This window comes from Pleurodeles waltl, chromosome 4_1 (assembly GCF_031143425.1).
Source record: "Pleurodeles waltl isolate 20211129_DDA chromosome 4_1, aPleWal1.hap1.20221129, whole genome shotgun sequence".
Taxonomy (NCBI): Eukaryota; Metazoa; Chordata; class Amphibia; order Caudata; family Salamandridae; genus Pleurodeles; species Pleurodeles waltl.
The window spans coordinates 998130155-998150259 of NC_090442.1; the positions used below are offsets into that span (position 1 = coordinate 998130155).

Consider the following 20105-nt stretch of genomic DNA (forward strand, 5'->3'; position numbering starts at 1 on the left):
ATAAGTTCTTGTTCTGGATGTTTATCCAAAATTTCCTTCATTTTAATCAATTCTTCAGTCACCTGTTCTAAATCTAGGGAAGCATATTTGACCAATAACTTTAACATGGATTTACAGGTCTCTGCCATTAATTTCACTAGTCCTCTAACAGTTTGGGGTTTGGATTCTGATATGTAGGGGTGATAAGAATCCTCAGGCCCCTTGGTACCCTACCTACTTCAAGGTAATTCTCCAGAGAAATTACTTCCCAGCTTTTACTTATTTCCTTTTTCATTAATTTTTCATAAGAAGTCAATTGTTGTTTAATTGTCCTGGCCAGCGTTTCACCCCCAACAGTTGAAACCTCCAAGCCACTTTCGGTGATATCAACATTTTCATCAAATAAATCTTTCGCAGCTTCCAATCGCTTCTGGCGAGTTTCACTCATAATGAAGGACTGAAAATAAGGCGCTCTCAAAAGAAAAATAGTAATCAGAATGCACAAAAAAGAAAAAGGTTTTTTAAATATTATTATATATGTATATGTGCTTAGAGGAGTTAAAAGGACATGTTTCACCGCTAAAACTAAAGCGGTGACGCCTCTGCCGTGATCTGACTCCAAATATTCACTGGAAGTCAAGTTAAAAGTGCCAAAGAGATGCGGGCCATTGATACCCCAATTAACTTCAGAAAAGCAGGAAAACACCACAAACTCTCATCATTCCTGCAAAAGAAACCATACGTCAGGTTTTCCCTTTCTGTCCACGTACCAAAATATAAACTTGGAATGTCTCTATCAAAACAAAAATTCAAAAACTCTTCTTGCCATTCACTTGTAGTTACATATGCCCATTCCGGACCAGAATATTTCCAATTTGCAACTCTTTCTTTTCACTCTTTGACTACTACCTCTTCTTCTTCACTGAGATCTTTTCCTTCGTTTAGCTCATTTTCCTCTTGAATTGGTGGAACCACATTTATCTTCACTGCTTCTGAGCTCTTCTCTGGCCAGTTATCACCTTTCAAAGGCCTTCTTGTTAACACACTTTTCGGAATCAAACTCAAACTCTTCTCCTTTGACGTTCCTGCAACCGGCTCAGGAGGAGTCAAACCCTCTGGGCTTGGCTCTGTCTCGATTCCCTTTCCATTGGGGTCAGTCACTTATTCAGTCTGGTTCGTCAGACCACCTGCTTCTTAGGACACCCTCCTCTGAGCAGTGTTTCTCTCTACCGGTACTCTCTCCTGTTCTCCTTGGACCAGTTCTTTTACTAGTCCATTCGTGGATGATTCACCTTCTTCCTCCAGGATTTTCTCCACTTTGTCTGACACAGGAGTAGGTTAATCAATGGGAACGCTTCCAGGTACAACCTCCAGGTCCTCTTTTGCTCTCTCCTGCCCTGGAATACGCTTAGCTGCAGGTAATCTCAACAGCTCTTCCTTTTGCTCTGTTGGATTGTTTACCTTCAGAGTGTGGCTTGCATGCACCCAGTTCGGTAGCCTTGCACACTTTACAGCTGTCGTCCTTATTAATATCACCTGGTAGGGTCCTTTCCACCTTGTCTCTAAGCATGACTTCCTCACTTGCTTACGAATGACGACCCAGTCACCAGCTTTCAGGTTGTGTTCGTGGCCTTGAGATTGTTGAAGTGTGGTTGCTTCCATTTGATTAAAAAAAGATTGAACCACATCAGCGAGGCCTTTGCAGTAATCTAACACCATGTCATATGTAACATTTACTGGAGCATTTGCAGGTACTGCTGGTAGTCTGATGGCTCTAACCATGAGGATCTCATGGGGCGACAATCCTGTCTTCCTGTCTGGAGTACTTCTCATTGACATTAAAACAAACAGTGAAGAATCTGGCCATTTCAAGTTTGTGAATGCACACATATTTGCAAGTCTGGACTTTAGAGTTCCATTCATCTGCTCTACGAGTTCTGAAGCTTCTGGGCTTTTAGTTGTTTAGAATTTATAGAATTGATATATATATATATATATATATATGTGTATATATATATATATATATATATATATATCAATTCTAAGCAACTAATAAACCAAAGACAAACTTACCTTAAAATTCGTTGTTCAGGCAATCGTTATTCAGGCATGATCGTTGTTTAGACAGTAGTTGTTCAGTACTTTGTTGTAGAGACTTTTTAGTTGTTTAGCAGTAGTGGTTTAGGCAAGTAGTTGTTTAGGACCTAGTTGTTCGGGACGTTTCCCCTCAACACCTCCTTCAAGATTCCTTTCTCCACAAACTGTTCTATCAAAGGTCTTACACCTTCGATTGCCTCAATTGTCATCGGATATTGTTGAGTCTGAGGGAACACCATATTCGGCTTCACTGCAACTCTGACTGGTTCTACTCCTTTGCTCAACACAATATCCTTTCCTGAAAGATCCCAAAATCTAGACATAACAGTCTTCTGCAAATCATCCAGAAGATCTTTAATTTAAAAAACTGGAAAAAAATTAATCAAAGGTGTTTCTGCAAGCCCTAGCTCGACGTTACTCAAAGTACGGCCCGCGGGCCACCAGCGGCCCCACGGACCTACCTTGGCGGCCCGCGGAGACATACAACAAACGCCATATGATAATGGCCGCAGTATGTAAACATAGAAGAGGGCCGCTGGAGCATGCGCAACAGTTGCTTCTTTGCACATGCTCCTGCGGCCCTCCTCTATGTTTATGTACGGCGGCCATTATTTATGGCGTTTCCGTGACGATCCTGGAAGCCAAAGCCCCATAAAAGTCAGCGCTTGCAGCTAACTTTTACAGGGCTTTGTCGTCTGCTTCCTGTCACCGGCTCCACGTCTGCTGCACGCCTGCCTGCCTGCCTGTCTTTCTACATTTGTGGCATCTTTACAGTGCTTTGAGTCAGGTAAGTCTCTTTGGTTATGTATTTATTTGTTTTTAATGTAGTGTGTGTGTTACTGGGGTAGGGGTGAGAGCAGATTGCGCTGTGTGTGTGCGTGCGTGTGTGTGTTACTGGGGTAGGAGTGAGAGCAGATGGTGCTGTGTGTGTGCGCTGTGTGTGTGTGTTACTGGGGTAGGGGTGAGAGCAGATGGCGCTGTGTGCAGATGGCGCTGTGTGTGTTACTGGGGTAGGGGTGAGAGCAGATGGCGCTGTGTGTGTGCGCTGTGTGTGTGTTACTGGGGTAGGGGTGAGAGCAGATGGCGCTGTGTGCAGATGGCGCTGTGTGTGTTACTGGGGTAGGGGTGAGAGCAGATGGCGCTGTGTGCAGATGGTGCTATGTGTGTCACTGGGGTAGGGGTGGGTGAGAGCAGATGGCGCTGTGTGCAGATGGCGCTGTGTGTGTTACTGGGGTAGGGGTGGGTGAGAGCAGATGGCGCTGTGTGTGTATGGCGCTGTGTGTGTTACTGGGGTAGGGGTGAGAGCAGATGGCGCTGTGTGTGTTACTGGGGTATGGGTGAGAGCAGATGGCGCTGTGTGTGTTACTGGGGTAGGGGTGAGAGCAGATGGTGCTGTGTGTGTATGGCGCTGTGTGTGTTACTGGGGTAGGGGTGAGAGCAGATGGCGCTGTGTGTGTTACTGGGGTAGGTGTGAGAGCAGATGGCGCTGTGTGCAGATGGCGCTGTGTGTGTTACTGGGGTAGGGGTGAGAGCAGATGGCGCTGTGTGTGTTACTGGGGTAGGGGTGAGAGCAGATGGCGCTGTGTGTGTTACTGCATTGTTTAGCAATGTTTTGAAAAAGGGGGTGGGGTGGTTTTTCCCCCTCTAAGCCCCCCCCGCTGTCACTTCAGTGCAGCCCTCGGCCGCAAACCATACTGTAATTTTGTCCCCCGAGAAAAAGTTTGTGAGTACCCATGCTGTAACTCATCAAAACTAATCAAAGGAAACGCCCCAGACCCCGTTTCATTGTTGACAGTAAGTGTCAAATCTTCATCATCAATATATGTCTGAATCTCAGGTCCCTCATCTGTACAAGTAATTGAGCATCTTGTTTTGCACAACAGATCTCTACCCAGGAGTGACACAGGACTTGAGTCACAAACCACAAACTTATGTAAACCCTTAAAATTTCCAATTTTAACAATAACTGGCTCTGTAATAGGGTTTATTAAATGTTTGTTTTCAACTTCCACAATCTAAACTGTCCTCCCTGACAGAGGTAAATTTGGAACCTCTACAGATCTCACTGTTGAGCGCGTAGCTCCAGTATCAACCAGAAAAGAAACTTTGTGACCATGCCCCCTTCCCTTCACATAAGGACCTTTGTGATCCACTTCCAATGATGTAGCCATTGCATACTCCTCCTCATCTGAACTATCTGTCAGCCATACATCATTTATTTCATCCTCACCATGTAAAGGAAATTCACTGTATTGTCACTCTGGTTTGATTTCTGACCACCTGAGAAAGCATCACCTATTTCTGATCCATAGGACTCTGCAGCACCTGTAATTGCTTAGGTATTTGAATTTGTTATGTAGGCACTATCTTCACTTGTGGCTGTAACTGCTGTACCTGGGGCATTTGTACTTGTACCTGCGGTTGAACAATTTGCATTGGCTGTAACGGTTTAACACCGTGCATCGGATTTACATCATTCTGGAAATTCTGAATTTGGCCTCTCATTCTTGGTCCTCTCATGCTCTGAAAGGTATTGATACCATTTGTCTGTTGAACAACAGCCCTCTGATTCAAAACTGGGCGCTGCCGTTTCCAATGTCCAATTGCTCCGCAAACATGCTAAGGTAAGATTCTTTTTCCCTGCTGCTCTCCTTGCATCGTCACAGAATTTCAATTAACAACCGGAAGTGTCATTCCACCATATCCTCTACCTCTGCCTTGATTCTGAAACATACCATTACCATGTGGCTGCTGCCGAAAATTCCCCTGAATCCCTGTCTGTGCAGCTTTACTTTGCATCACCATCGCTTTCTCCTTCAACTTTCTCTGCTTCAATTCATCCTCGTCACTACAGTATTTCGCATACTGTAACACCTCATCAATCGGTTTAGCTTGCCAACATATTAAATGACTCTTAATCATCTGGCCAATCTCTGGTTTCAATCCTTCAACAAACCTGAACACAAAATGAATCATGTCTTTCGGCTCAGTTGTTTCCGTACCACTGTAATGTTTAAACGCTTTTAACAACCTTTCATAGTACACTTGAATTGACTCTTTCCTTTCCAGTGCTTTTCTATCTATACTTTGCCAATCAATATTGTTCGGCAAAATTCTCATCTTCAGGAACTCAATGACCTTATAGTAATATTTCATTACCTCAGGAAATGGTTCACCTGTTTTGAGAACTCTTTGCAGTTCACTTGTAGGTCAATCTACACTCCTTTAACACTCAGTCCACAAATCTGCTGGAACAACAATATCAAAGAGGGTATTCAGGTCCTTCCACAGCCATTTCACAAGTTTCACAAACCTGTCTGTCTGCTGATACCATTCCACTGGTTTCTCTCTCAACCTGGGGTAATCATTTGCAAAACTTAACATATTACTCCTGTTACAAGGTACATGTACAAAATTCCCTCCTGGAGTTTCTCTCATCTGCAACATCTTCACTAGTTCTCTTGTCTGTGTTATATCTACAAGAGGAGTATCTAGATCTTTCTTTGGCCTTTCCCTTTTCTTGACCCATCTACCTTCCCATTTTTCCAATGCTTTCCAAGTTTGTACTCTCTCAAGTAATTCCCTAAAGTGTGTTTTCATCCCTGCAGACCTCATGTGTTCAAAATATTCAGCATCAAAATGTAATCTGTAACTTGTTTTCAGGTTCTTCATTTTTGTAAGATATATTTTGTATTATCTGCTAATTCCTGTCATTGCTAATGTACTTCAGCTGCTCCCTCTGTAATTAGCTTACACAAGTATCTCAGTACATGATTCAAGTCTATTTATTCCCATAGTCCCCTTCAAGAAGTTCACCTGCTTTGATTGATAATCTTGTTTTGTTTATAACTTCATCTCCCTTATTTTGATTCTCTGGAGTTTTTGAAACACTCAGATCTTCTAACCATTTTGTTATTTCCTGCGCAGTCAGACCCTTCAATGAAACCTTATCAGGCTGAACACTCGGTATCTGCTGTTGCATTGGACTTACACTTCGTTGAGTCGATAATCTCCTCTCCTGGCCACTGCATGATAGAATTATTTCAGAATTTCTTAAAGGAGACAGATCTATTAAAGACCTTGACATGTTTAGGGTTTGTCCCATAGATGACATAACCCCAGTGTTTCCATTCTGACTTTGAACTCCTTGATTCACTACACCTCTGTTGCCCTGGACATATAAAGGCATAGGTGGACCAAACGTAATTGGTACTGAAATTGCATCCGGACTTCTGGTTTCTACATTCTGAGGCTGCATTATTTCCATATTCTGTACCTGTGGTAACAATATCGGAGTAGGCTCTTTCTGAATCAATCTCCGCTCTTGTGGATTCTGACTCAAAGATAGCACTAAATTAGTTGTTGTTTTCACAATCGGAACATCTGGATAAATCTCAGGAATATTTATCTCTGGAGCTGTCCATTGTCTATTGATTAATTACAGCAACTCTGCATTGGTACTTGCCCAAGATAACTATTCTGACCTGAGCTCTGTGAACTCTGTTCTAGTGAACTCTGATTCAGGTTAGGATTAACCTGTATAGAACTCTCAGTTGTATTATGATCACTATGAACTGAAATCTGTAGTACTACAGCTGATATTGGTGTGCAGTGGGACTATACTACTAGTAGCAGAACCGTCTTGAGCCACATATGGTGGTGGACGATGTCTGAAAATCTGTGTAAAAAATTAATCACCGTCCGATTCATCACCATTGAACAAAACCCTTCTAGGCTCTCTTGATGTCTGCTCTTCGACTACTGAAGAACTCTTTTTAGTCTTCTTTGAAAACCTATTCAACTCATTTTCATTGTCTTTTGTCAATGCTGGAAACCATCGAACACCTTGTAAAGTACCTAGTCTCCACTGTCTCTGTTCACTGTACCATCTAGTCTCCGCTAGTGACTTTTCTGTCCTTCACATTCTCCTTTCAAATTTCAAAGGCTGTTGCTGTCTAGCTACTAGCTCCCAGATCACTAATGCTTGGAAATGATCTGGTCTCTGAGGAGTTTCAGACCATACATCGTCTGTCTCAAATTCTCCAAAATCCTCGAATTAAATGTACCATTTTCAGGAAAAGCTAAACAATCTTCCTTTTTTGTGATCTTGATCTAGTGTTTTAACCACAGACATGCTACAGTACCCTTCTCCTCAATTACGATATATGCCGGGGAACCTTCTGGCAGACAAATTTCTCCTTCTCTTGCTGGAATATACTGATCTCCTCTAACAGCACTTTTAAAAGCTTTGGAAAATCTAATTTTCCACAATATCTTATTCAACAACAATAATCGGGAAGTGACTACAATCCTCTTTGACAACCTTCTCATCCAATAGCACGACACGATTGCCCACCAATCCGTGCGTGACCCTTCTCGCTAACCAACCTATCCGAGCGCGGTACAAAAATGATGTCACACACAGCGGCTGACAAAGCCTTGCGGCTTGTCCTCTTAAGCTCAATACACTCAAACTAAAATGCAAAAATTAATCGTGAGCACTTCTTCAAAACCTAAAGAAAACAAATTTGTCTATTTACTATAGGTAGGGTAACACAACCGCTTCAGGAACCTTCCAGATTTCACTATCGGCTTTCGCACTTGCAGCTATTCTTTTTCACAGTTCCCCAGATTCGCAAGCAAAAGTCGGCCTGCAAATTTCACCCTCAACTGATGAATGGAGACAGTCCTGGTGCACACAGAACTCACCAAATATCAGTCGGAAATTTCAAACACACAATTTAACTCGCAAACTTGACTTACCAACCACGCCTGATTGGTCCGCTAAATAGACAAATTACAACATATACCAAGTGTCTCACTTATTTTTTCAATATACTCCGGAGTCTTAGACCTCTATCATTAGGTCCGTCTTATCAACAACCACGCAGACCATTTTTCCGAGCACCAAGCGCCACACACGTGTGAAGTTCGCCGACTTCCCTACTCACATACTTTAGAGTACATCAACTCTCTTTTAACACTATTTCTTCTTCTGGAGTACACCAACTCCCTAAAAAAAAAAACTCACAAACAACTCAATCAACTGCAAATTAGCTAAAGCTGTGCAAGCGCATATTCTACCCACTCAATCTAACAACAGAACGCTAAGAACACTCCCTACCAACCCAGGGAACCTCCAAGTACCGGGGAAAGTCACTTTAGACATCTAGCAACTCATTTTATCAAATTTGAATAACATTTTCAAAAACAACAATCAAACACACTAATCAGTTTTCACTATTTATGACATAAGCAATGACATCATCAAAAAAATATGTAACCATCCTCTGCTACCAAACTGTTAACACAGATAAATCCTAGCTATATTTTAGACTGAATAGTGGATTTCACACACTCAGTCGATGAACCGAACCAAATTTGTTATGAGGGTATGTCATTCAGAATACGTCATAAACATCAAAAATAACATATATAGATAGATCAACTTCAATAACCACACCAGTTTATTAAGAAGTTAACAATTAATTTCCCTATATTAACAACACTAAAGTCACAAAAATCATTCTCAAACACAAATGATACATATAGAGGAATAGCAAAGGCTGATTCGAAAGCCGTATATATCTGAGTTTAATCAACGCAAAAAGACAAATTATCTCAATGGCATAAGGCAAACCCATAGCAATAGAATCTGAGCAAGAGAAATTGTATACATCTGAATAATGATAAGACAAAGTAATATCAAAAACAAATCATGAGCATGTAAGAAACGCCACCCTCGCTAACCACTAATTAGCATTGACATGTTGGGCTTCATATAAAAAGTTTTAGTAACACTAATTTAGAAAATATCTAGCATGGGTATAATCAAAAATATATGCAGCAGTAAAAAAACAATTGCAGCTGGTATCTAAAGAACAAAAACAAATAATTCACAAATATACTTTACCCAATGCTACAGAAATCAGCAACAATGTCTGCTTCGTCAGTGGGACAGCATCAGGTACCAACATCAGGATAAGAACAGATTAAGTACAGGAAAAATGGTTTAGAATTTGGACTGTAAAATACACTAAACCATTTAAGCATATAGCTTCTTCATAAGCAATAAAAAAACTCTGGGTCTCAGAATACATGAGCATCCCAAAGAAGAATAACTCAAAGAATGATCAGAAGGAACTGAACTCAAAAGAATGAAAGAACCCTGAACAATGGTGACCGCACATTAAATTAAACTTGTTAAATGAAAATGATTGGTTAAAGCATAAGGTGAGAAAGTTATGTTTAATCAGAACATTAAAAGATATCAAAATTAAACAGTTAGTTTACTCCAAGTTTTCTATTTGCTGTTCTTCCATTGACAAAATCTAAACTAATACATTTTATATTCTGGACTTCCTCTTCTTCAGCCTCATCTGTGGATGCTTTGTTTCCACTCCACCAAAAATACAAAGTCACAGGAAGAACGATTACAAAACTGTTTTGCCCATCATCTCTTTGCACTCGAATAAAGACATACAAGTTAGAAACATATCCATACACAATAAAGTCAGTCAGGCTATGGAACATATTAGAAACACTTTATACAGCTTGCATTACACAATGACCTTGCATCTGCTTCTACTTCAGTCCAGCAGACGTCATTAAATACTAATTTATTTCTATTATTCGTTTTAGTCAAGAAACGCACTCTCTTATAAAGACAGAATCATTTCATTAACTTAAGTTAGCATGAGCAAAATATAGGCCTTACATAAGATGGCGGCCATTCAGTTAGTCACTTGTTCGTCAGTATAATATTATTATCAAATTAATCCACACATTAATCTGTAAGTATGATTACATAAAGACTCAACATTTTATCAATAATTTTCCTTCTTCCACACTGACACAGTATTGTGGTAAACAATATCGTTGACAAAAATATTGTGTCAAAAATAGTGTGTACCATAATATTGTGCTCCTAAACTTACAGCAGTAGGTACAAAATATTGATAACAATATTGTTGACACTACTATAATCCAAAAATGATTTCTTTTAAGATAGATGTGAAAGTAGTAAATGGTAAATATTTTAATACATAAATGTAATATAATGTAAATTAAATATATTCCACTAATAATGAATACTACATATAAAAATATACTTAAATGAAACCATATGTTTGAATTGATAAATATAGTGTAATATCATTAATAATAATATTTATCTTCCATTATTTTTTATATTTTAAATCTTACTATGAAAATATATATGATAAAGTGATTATATTATTGTTTTTCGGAATAATGTAAATGTATTATTTGAAAATATATATGTACATTTTTATTCATAGTAATACATAATTATTCAATAAGTTGCAAAATATACAATCAATTAAATAATGAATTGACATTTAGTAATTAGTTAATTAACTTTCCACCCTATCCTTCTACAAACCGAACAACCAGTTAAGATTATAAATTACTATTAAAAAATAATTGAAAAAATTATAAGCTTAAAATCACAATCTTCATTTTAAAAACAATCACATAAACAATAGTAAAACATAACATTAATACATCAAAACACATTAATATAACTTAAAACAATATTTGTAACTACATTAGTGAAAAAGATATTAAAAACATCTATATAATTTGCAACTATATTACTTTCTGCAAAAAATGATATTCTTGTCACCGATATTCCTGCATCAAAATATTTGCGTCTCACAATATTTCATTTCTGATATTTCTGCCTCCCGATAGTTTTAAAACTATATTTTATCCAAACATCGTTCAGATCATTGTATACTGACTCATATTTAGTGGTCTAGCAGCACCTGCTTCTCGTAAGTAAATATTGAGGATTATCCTCTCTAAGAGGTAATGTTATTTGCTGCTACATTCTGCCATCTTAAAGCAGTCTCTGCAGTGGCGGCCTGTCCTTTAGGGCGGTGGGGCCACGCCCCCCCACCTTTTGCCCCTCATGAAGAGTGTCTGTCAGGCTGAACAAAGGTCAGCCTGACAGACACTCTCCATGTTCAGCTCAGGCAGCCAGGAGCAGACATGCGCAATTTGCGCACACACCTGGCTGCCTGAGCTGAACTTTGCTGGGCTGAGGAGGTCACAGATCCTCTGGGTGTGACCTCCTCGGCTCAGCAAAGGTGCCTCGAGGCCCTCCCCTGGGTGACGAGGAAAGCGTCACCAATTGACACTCTCCCTGGGCGCTTCAGTTTAAGCCCTGAAGTGCCCAGGGCGAGTGTCAATCAGTGACACTTCGTCACAGAGTGGGTGGGGTCAGCAGTCTCACTGACCCCATCCCACTCTGTGACGAGGCTGGGACTGCTGCCTTCCCTCACTGGCTGACCCAAGGTCAGCCAGTGAGGGAAGGCAGCAGTCCCAACCCTCCTGGGACCTGGAGGCTGAAGGTAAGTGTGTGTGTGTGTGTGTATGTGTGTGATGTTTTAAATTGAATGTTTGGTGCGCGTGTGCATGTTTGAGTGTTATGAGTGTTGTTAATGGATGTGCATGCGTGTGTGTGTGAAAGAATGAGTGTGTATGATCTTTTAAAATGAATGTTTGGTGCATGCATGCTTGTTTGAATGGTATGAGTGTTGTTAATGGATGTGCATGTGTGCGTGTCTGTGTGTGAAAGAATGAGTGCGTGTGTGTATGTGTCCCGCCCACCCCCTCCCTCCTAAAGCTGCCGGCCGCCACTGAGTCTCTGTATGATTGTTGGCAGTTAAGTGGCAGACAATTGGGGCATTTTAAGTCTTGCAGTGAATTCTACTTTTGTGTCAAATGATATGCAGTCTCATCTTCTGTGTTGTGTGATCAATGTATATCAGTGTACAGGGACACCACATGGCATGTGCCACATTGGATGAGTTACATTTAGTATATTGTTGTAAGATGTTAACTGTTATACTGTGTCTGAATTATTTGGTATATGTAGTGAGGGCACAGACAGAGCAAGTCTGGCATTTTCAGTGGCCCAGTATTGGAGATAAGTGGCAACTATTTGTGTGTGCTTAGCGACTGCTTTCATTTTTGGGTTCCAACTCATGGCTTGCACTAGAAGGTCTTCGAACTTTTTCCCCTTTATAAGAAAAGAGTGGTGGTTCTGCAAATAGGCCACTAGTAAATAGGTTTAGGAATGTTTTTTGTGATTATTTTTTGGGACTGTGTTAGTATAAGGACTGAACTTTGTTACAAAAAGGATTGCATATCTGTCACTCTTTCTAAGGTTGTTGATTGAATATAACAGGAGTGAACTAGAACTTAGTAGTTTTGCTATATAAGAAAGCTCCTAATTTACCATTTCATACTTTTATGGTAAGATCCAAAAATGGAAAGCCAACATTTTTTTGAGTCAAAGGTAAAGGTTAAATGTTAATGTGTGTTATTTAACTGATCCTTGACGTTTGGAAGGAATTGAGTACTACTACTTCATAGTGAGCAAGAGATTATCCATATACCGTTACCAAAGACTAATATTTTCATAAGATGGGTCATTGGGTGTTAGTATCGGATTAGTCTCAAAATTATCTACATAAATTATGGTAAAAATGGGTGCACAGCATGTTTCCATTAAAACTCCCATTTTCTGCAGATAAAATATATTTTCAAACAAAAATAGTTATTGGTTAAAGCCACTTAAAAGACTTCAATGAGGAAGCATGTGGGTACTCTTGTGAGCTTTGGCATAGAGTTCAGTAATTTCTCAATTATACACAAGCTACCCTCTTCGGAACTATTCAAGTATAATGATTCAATATCCAAACCAAGTAGTTTGTTGGTGCCAAAATCCATATCTTCAATTAGTTGAATCAGGTCCATAATGTCTCTCACATAAGTCTCTTTAATTAATAAATCTATGTTTTTTCATATCCATATCAAGAGACAATAAGGAAACCTGGAGTATTATTTATATTTTTGTGGATTTTCGATGGTGTAAATCACTGGTGTTTGTGTGTTTTTATTGTTGCAGAACAGGTGTTCTTTTTGAGTATCCCTAATTGAAGGGCTGGTTTTGTGATCCTCATTGTGTAGGTCTCGATTTGTATGAGGGCATTATTTGTGAGTGGAGTATAATGGTAATTTTTAGATAACTGTTTCATACTCTCATTGAAATAATCAACTGGGACCAACATATAAATTCTGTAACTTTATACGCTGGTTTGAATATTATTTGAGAGCTGTGTTTTCAATTGGTGAGGGACACTCTTTTGTCAATGGTTATGTTAATCTAGAACATTTTCATAAATATGTTTGTTATGTTATTTCTTTTAGGACTAGTTTTTGAAAATACAGAATTTCAGTAGGCGTACTTGTACATGATGAATTAAAGGAAGCTTATGGTAAAAATCAGTACCATTAGGGTTTTGTTCTTCGTATTCATCAGTGAAAAAGATTTTGAACCTGTGACAACTGAACCTCTTTAGGTCTTCTTGAAGGGTAAACAAGTCACTTTGTTCAGTGGGGACGAAAGAGAGGCTTTTACCGAGTAAATAAATCTCAGTGGAAAAGAGCATATGACCACACAAGTTAAAGATGGGTATTATATTGTTTTGGGAGTTTGGCACATTGTCTGCTGCGAGAGATTGTGTCCTACCAAGAGGAGTAGATGGTGGAGTCTTACTTATATTAATTGTGACTATCCCCATTTGTGATATTTGTGGCGTGATTGTCTTTCGTCTTGATGATCGTAAAATCGATTGCCCCTTGATCGGTCTCTGACTTGCCACTGTTCTCTCTCTGATTGCTGGTCTAATGGAAGGTGGCTTCTTAGTTGAGCCCTTGTTAAATTGGCTAGTATGGGTCAAACTCCTCACTGGAACTGTTTGAAGGTTTGGAGAAGGTGACTAATTTTGTATTTTTGTAATGTATTGTGTGTTAATAGATTGTTTGTAAAACTAGTCATTCAAATAGCTATAGACCCTATTTTCTACAATTCTTAACCAATTGTTTTGCTTTTCTTCTATAGTGTTGGATTCAGCAATAGTGTTTTCATACTTTTCTAGAGTTCTTTTGACTTCTGATAGTGTGTCACTTTCTAGAGTCTGTTTCTCTAATTCTGCAATTTACTCATGTTCTTTTCTAACTGTCCTCTAGAGCTGTGTATATGCCTAAGACCTTCCAATGTGTGTAGCAGGTAGTTCCCAGATGACTAAAAACCTGAGTGAAATTTTGATTTGCAAGATCCCACATTCTTTGGACTTTGTTGTGGTCAAACAGACCTCGGTCTCGTGTTCATCGGCATTGATTGCCCTACGAGCCTGGTTACGTTCTTCCCCTCTTTACTAATGCTATACGGAGGCTTTTACCTTTCAAGCTGGAACAACTCCCTTGCACACTGTAGCCCTAAACATCTTCATATGTTACAAATTGTCAGCTCCTTTGGCCTGCAGACACTGGTGGCTTTTCGACCTCCCATTGACATTCCACTCCCTATGCCACACTGTTAGAGTATTCACCCATTGCTCCATCCCTTGTGGCTGGAGGCCTGCTACCCTTTTTGGTGACTACACAGCAGTCTCATCCATGCCCGCCACGTAAGTAAAGCTATTCGTTTACCTTTTCCTTCATACTTTACCCATTGTTTTGATCTTTGACCTGTCCCACCTTTCCTTTTAGGTTCTGAACTCTGTTAGTGATACAGTTGTGAGTCCTAGTGTACCACTGTGGTTGCATCCTTCATTGCATGTATTCACACATCACCGTCTGAGATTGTGTGTCTCCTTCATGACTCTTTCCTCTTTTTTCACTTTCCCCTTCTTATAGGTACCCACTACCACTTAGTTTTACAGTTATCTTGATAAGACATGGCGATTGAACATTGATATTCGACAACCCCTGTTTCTTCTTTGCAGGAGGCGTGCACCTGAGGAAACTACTGGACCTTGTACTTATTTTTTGTTTTTTTATTTACATATTTATTTTTACAAGTTAAGCACTGCTCAGGGTCCTAGAAATACCCCATGCCCTCCTGAGTATCCATCCTCTTTCCCCTCCTTATGCAACTCCTTGGCACATTACTTACTGGCTGATGACAGTCAATTTTACATGTAAATATCCACAATGAATGTCACACAGCACCTTAAAACCTGTTTGAAACTAACTCAGAACAGCTTCTTTTTAACGATCAATACAGCTAAAGCAGAATTTGTTCTGTTCACCAACAGTACCAAACCACATATAACTCAAAGCTCCCTAGCAGACATGAACCTCAGTGGCTTCAACTCCTTCCCCCACCAGATGACGGCAAGTGTGAAATCACTTAGATACACCATTGACACTGACCGTGCGTTAAAGGAATATATCACCAAAAAAACAAGATTTGTAGTAGAAGCTATCCTTCCTGAAAAAAGTGAACCCCTCTTTGCCCAAATCTGACTTCAGATAAGCAGTGTAAGCGCTAGTCCTCTCTCCCCAGAGTCTTAACAAACATCTGAGCTGCTAATGTTGTGCAATTCAGGAAGAAAAACCTAAGACACAGAGCTATGTTGCTTCAGAGCTGGGTGACCACAACATTGGTTACCACAAATAAGCAAACAATAGACAAATTTACCTAATGAGGGAAGGAAATTGATAGCAATGACTAGTAGTCAGTTATATAAAGCTAGGTTAGGGATTGGTTCAAGAAAAGTGACTGCTTGGATAGACCAAAGTCTGAGATGTTGACCATTGGCCCTTTGGGCCAGTCTGTTTCCTTTTGCTTGGCTTTTCTGAATAGTTCAAATCCAAACTCCAGTTGAGAAGATATACAACCTAGGTGTCATTTTCAACAACAAGCTCCACTTTATGTTCCCATCAGTTCAGTCACAAGATTTCCTTTTCATCATTTGTCAAAGTTTTAGTGTGAGCTCTTCTTTCTTCCATACCCACAGTTTGTGTTGATTTGTCTCTGCCATGTTGGAATATGAATTCAGCCTTAGTTAATTACATTAACGGAGTGGAGGTTGGTTGTTCTGAAGTAGACTGTTGGGCTATCATTAGGAGTTTGTACCTAGTATAATACTGAGTGCGTTGTTTAAAGATACAGTGATATCATTGAAGGGACACTATGGTCAACCATACTCGCTCCTTTTTATTTCCAAATCCAGCCCTTTTCCATATGTCCGGCTGTGCCGTCAGGTTGAAAATAGTGAGTCAACAAGAGATAAAATCAAAGTACAATTGAAAATAAAAATAAAATACTCTTGGTGGCATTAAAAGGAGAGGTGAAATGATACAGAATTGGGCCAAAAAGATGTTCTTTATGGTCAGTAATTTTCCCTCTACTGGATGTTGTTTTGTAATGTCCCCGTTCTCTTACATTGTATCAGTTCCTAGGTTTTGCAGATCTCTTGCCGGGTGGCATTCCTTTCCTGTGATCATGGCCAAGGCCAGGAATGCTACCCTCCAGCAGCTCAGAGCTGCAACTTCCTCAATTGTGCAAAATGTTGAAAGCTCGTCTGTTTCACTAGTCTTTGATTCTGACACCATTTTTCTTACATTACTAGTACTGGACACCTCTGGGTTATCCCCAGCTCTACTAATCAGATAACTTAGCAAGGTATGAAGTTAAGAATGGGCAAATGAGACAAAATCTCAACATAATTCTCTCAGTTGAATTGACCTCCGCTCCAAATGTGTAATGCAACTTAATCAGGAGGTCTGTTCAAATGGGTGGGTATGTAGACCTTTGCACCTAGCAGTGTTCAAACAATCACTGCATAGGTGCCCAAGTTACAGCTTGACCCTGACCTAACAGACACAAGTGGTTTGTTGTGTGGGATCTTTTTCCATTCTGTAAATGGCACATCACAACTTAGATGCTTTCTCCTCAGTCGCTGAAATCAGTTTATCATCCATTCATGGGAACATGCAAACATTTTGTAAGGTTGATTGATGTATTTTGCTAATAAAGGTTATCCAATTTATTGTTAACCAATTTGTTCAATTTATAAACTGCTAATATACGAGCTGCTGTAGTCTAAAAGGGGCATTCAAACACTTCACAAGTCAAGATGAATAAAACAAATTAGGATCTTCAAAAATAAAGGTGGGCTACAGAAATAGTTATACAGAAGTCTTGACAAAAGTCTTGACCACTTTGTTTTATCAAGGGATCCTTTAAGAGGTTTGAGTGCAAGTGGGGCACCCATTATTTATCTGAGGACAAAGTCAGCAGATCTGGTCAATCCTAAACAAATTGGCAATGTCATCCACTTTATCTATATCCTTTAAATTGTAACTGCCAATAAGTCATTGTCTGCCTAGAGTTTTGCCCCAGCGTCTGCTCTGTTCCACATTTTACAACACTATTCAGTATCTCTAAAAAATCTTCTTTAGTTCCTACTAACTGGAAACATGTAATCATTCTCCGTACATAACTTTCTATGGACCCTCTAAATAATGTGAACTACCATCCTATTTTGCTCCTTTTGTTCCTTACCAAAGTCCTAGAAAAAATCATTAAACAGCAGCTTTTCAGCAATTTTGAGTCCATTTCCCATCTTGACCCTTTGTAATATGGTTTTCATGGGAACCATGGCACAAACTGCTCATGGGTCTGCAACGGACAATCTTAGAAGGACCGTGGACCAAGGCAGGTCTGTCTCCCTGGTCCTCCTGAACCAATCCACTGCTTTTGGCATGTTATCTCATATCATTCTTTCCGAGTGCCCTCAGGAAATAGGTATTGGGCAGTCTACTTAAAATGGCTGTTTTCATTTGTTTCTCACAGGTCCCAGTCTGTCTGTTTTACTTATTTTAGTTCCTCTGCTATTTCCATAAAACAAGCTGCCCGAAAGTGGTCTACATTAATCCATATCCCTTTTAAGATCTGTATGTGTCAACTGGCCTGCTTAGTGCAATCTTTTGACTTTGATATGGTATCCTATTTGATGACTAGAAGTTGTCATCTCCATCTCTAATGATCCTTCAGTGACAAAAGCCAACTTTCAGGTATATATGTGCAAAGGCTCACTATGGATACATTCAAACTGTCTAAAACTAAACATGGACAGCACTGCCATGCTCTATTAAGCCCATAGTTGCTCAAATGAATGGTACCATACTGCTTTAGGGAAGGTGTCTGTCTCTGTGTCTTCAGTGACAAACATAGGGGTCATCCTAGACAAAGATAGGTATTTGTCACAGCAAGACTACTCACTCTCGTCATCTAGTTTTCTCATTTTAAAAATGTTCTTAAGATTTTTAGAAGTCTCCTTTTCTAGAGTGTAAATCTAACTTCCATGCACTTATTATTTAAAAGCTGGACTCTGGCAACTCCATGATGAGACACATCCTCGAGCATTCTGCCACCACCACAAAGAAGACAGAATGCAACAGACTTATCCTCATTCTACCACCACCAGGTGCCTCTCTCTCCTATTCCTCATGACTTTCATTGGCTACCCATAAACAAACAAGTTATTTTCAGAGTTTTTTGCCTCACTCATAAATGCCAGTGAAAAATTGCTAAATATTTTTTAGCTCTATTGAACCCTACGCACTCAAAAGGTCCAATAAGGGTCTCCTTTCTGTTCCGCACATTCACCATATTCAGAAGGGGTCCAACCTCCTAAGAGCTGCTGTGAACTTCCAACATCGATTTGACTTGAAGCCAACTTCTCACAGTTTAAAGAAAAAACAAAAAACTTGTCTTTTCTCTTCGTCTTAAGTCTCCACCATACTACTTACTATAGAAAAGCGCCAGGATGCCTATTTCTGGGCAGCAGCTATGCTTTATAAGTTTATTTAACATGCTATTCAGAAATGCCATGTAATCACCCATTTTCCACACATAAAAGGTTAAATTGTTCTAGTGTTCAGCAGCCTGAAGAAAGAAGATTCTGCCCTGGCTTGCTCTGCCATTACCAAGAAGGCTCTGTCCTCCGAGTACAGCTGTCTAGATGGAGATACAATTTAATAGTGTTATTCAAGTATGGTGGTGCAGAAGTGACATGCCTTGCCTTGCCGGGCAAGGACACCGCTTGAATGCACTGAGATTTGACCAGAAACCACAGCCGCTTACAGAGAATGCGGTTCATATGCATTCTAGAAAGGTTTTCTTACAACTTTGGTAAATGAGTTTAGATCATTTTAAGTCATTTTAAGTCAGTGAAGACCACGGGATGGATAGTGGCCTTCTCCAGTCTTTGATGGCTCGGGCTATTGTACCCAAATGTACATGGGAAATATTAATGAACCAGATAATATGAGTCAGTCCTAACCACAGCATGCCCTTTTATCTCCTTGGATTAACCAGAATCTTGGTAGACCCATGTTTTTCCGTTTAGGTTCTTTTAGCTTTTCCTTTGATCTACATATTGAAAAGTTTATTTGCAATATCCTATAGCACTGAATAGAACTGAAAATTGTTAGCCACCTCACCACCGTCACTGGCCTTCGAATACACCTGCTCTGGTTTCTAAACAAAACAGTCTTTTGCTAGCTTTAATGAGGCTTGTTGAGACTTTGTGTGGATTTTCTCAATCTCTAGGTTAAGGAGTATGGCGTATGTCCTGGTACTTACTCCTCAGCCTCTATCCATTGTCAGTAGAGAGAACTCTTCACAACAGATCAGTGGTGGTGAGCTCACCTTGTAACTGTGGCTTGTGTTACTGGCTTACTGCCCTTGTAAGAACTGTGGTATCTGTACATTTCCAGGATCTTACAGTCAAGGTTTCCAGTGATTCACACGTTTTAAGATTCAGGGTTATGACAGCCGCTGTCTGCATTTACTAATGTTATTGTGTTTGGAGTTATAAGTACCCAGTGTATGCTGCTGCCAGTGGAATTGCTAGCTTTGCGATTCGTTGAAGGCGTCATGCTTCAGGTATGAAGCTGAGACATTGAATTGTGATGACCTTCCATCCACTGATTTCATTGAGGTCTCTTCACAAAGTAGGCTCACCTTGACAGAAAGCACGCAAGACAGTACCTCCGGACCCGCTGAAGGACGGCGACAAGTTCTCTAAAATTCCATTTCAAAGGAAAAACATTTTGTGGCCCAGCAAAGTGACAGGATGGAAAAGAATGAATCTGACAAACATGTTTCTTACATATGTTGCAGATTACCATTATGGTCC

General features: G+C 39.9%; 1 protein-coding gene across 1 annotated transcript in view; it reads left to right on the forward strand.

Annotated features, from left to right (window-relative positions):
* COG5 (component of oligomeric golgi complex 5) overlaps positions 1-20105 on the forward strand; it is a 1306288-nt gene that overhangs the window by 727323 nt on the left and 558860 nt on the right. The window lies entirely within an intron of this gene.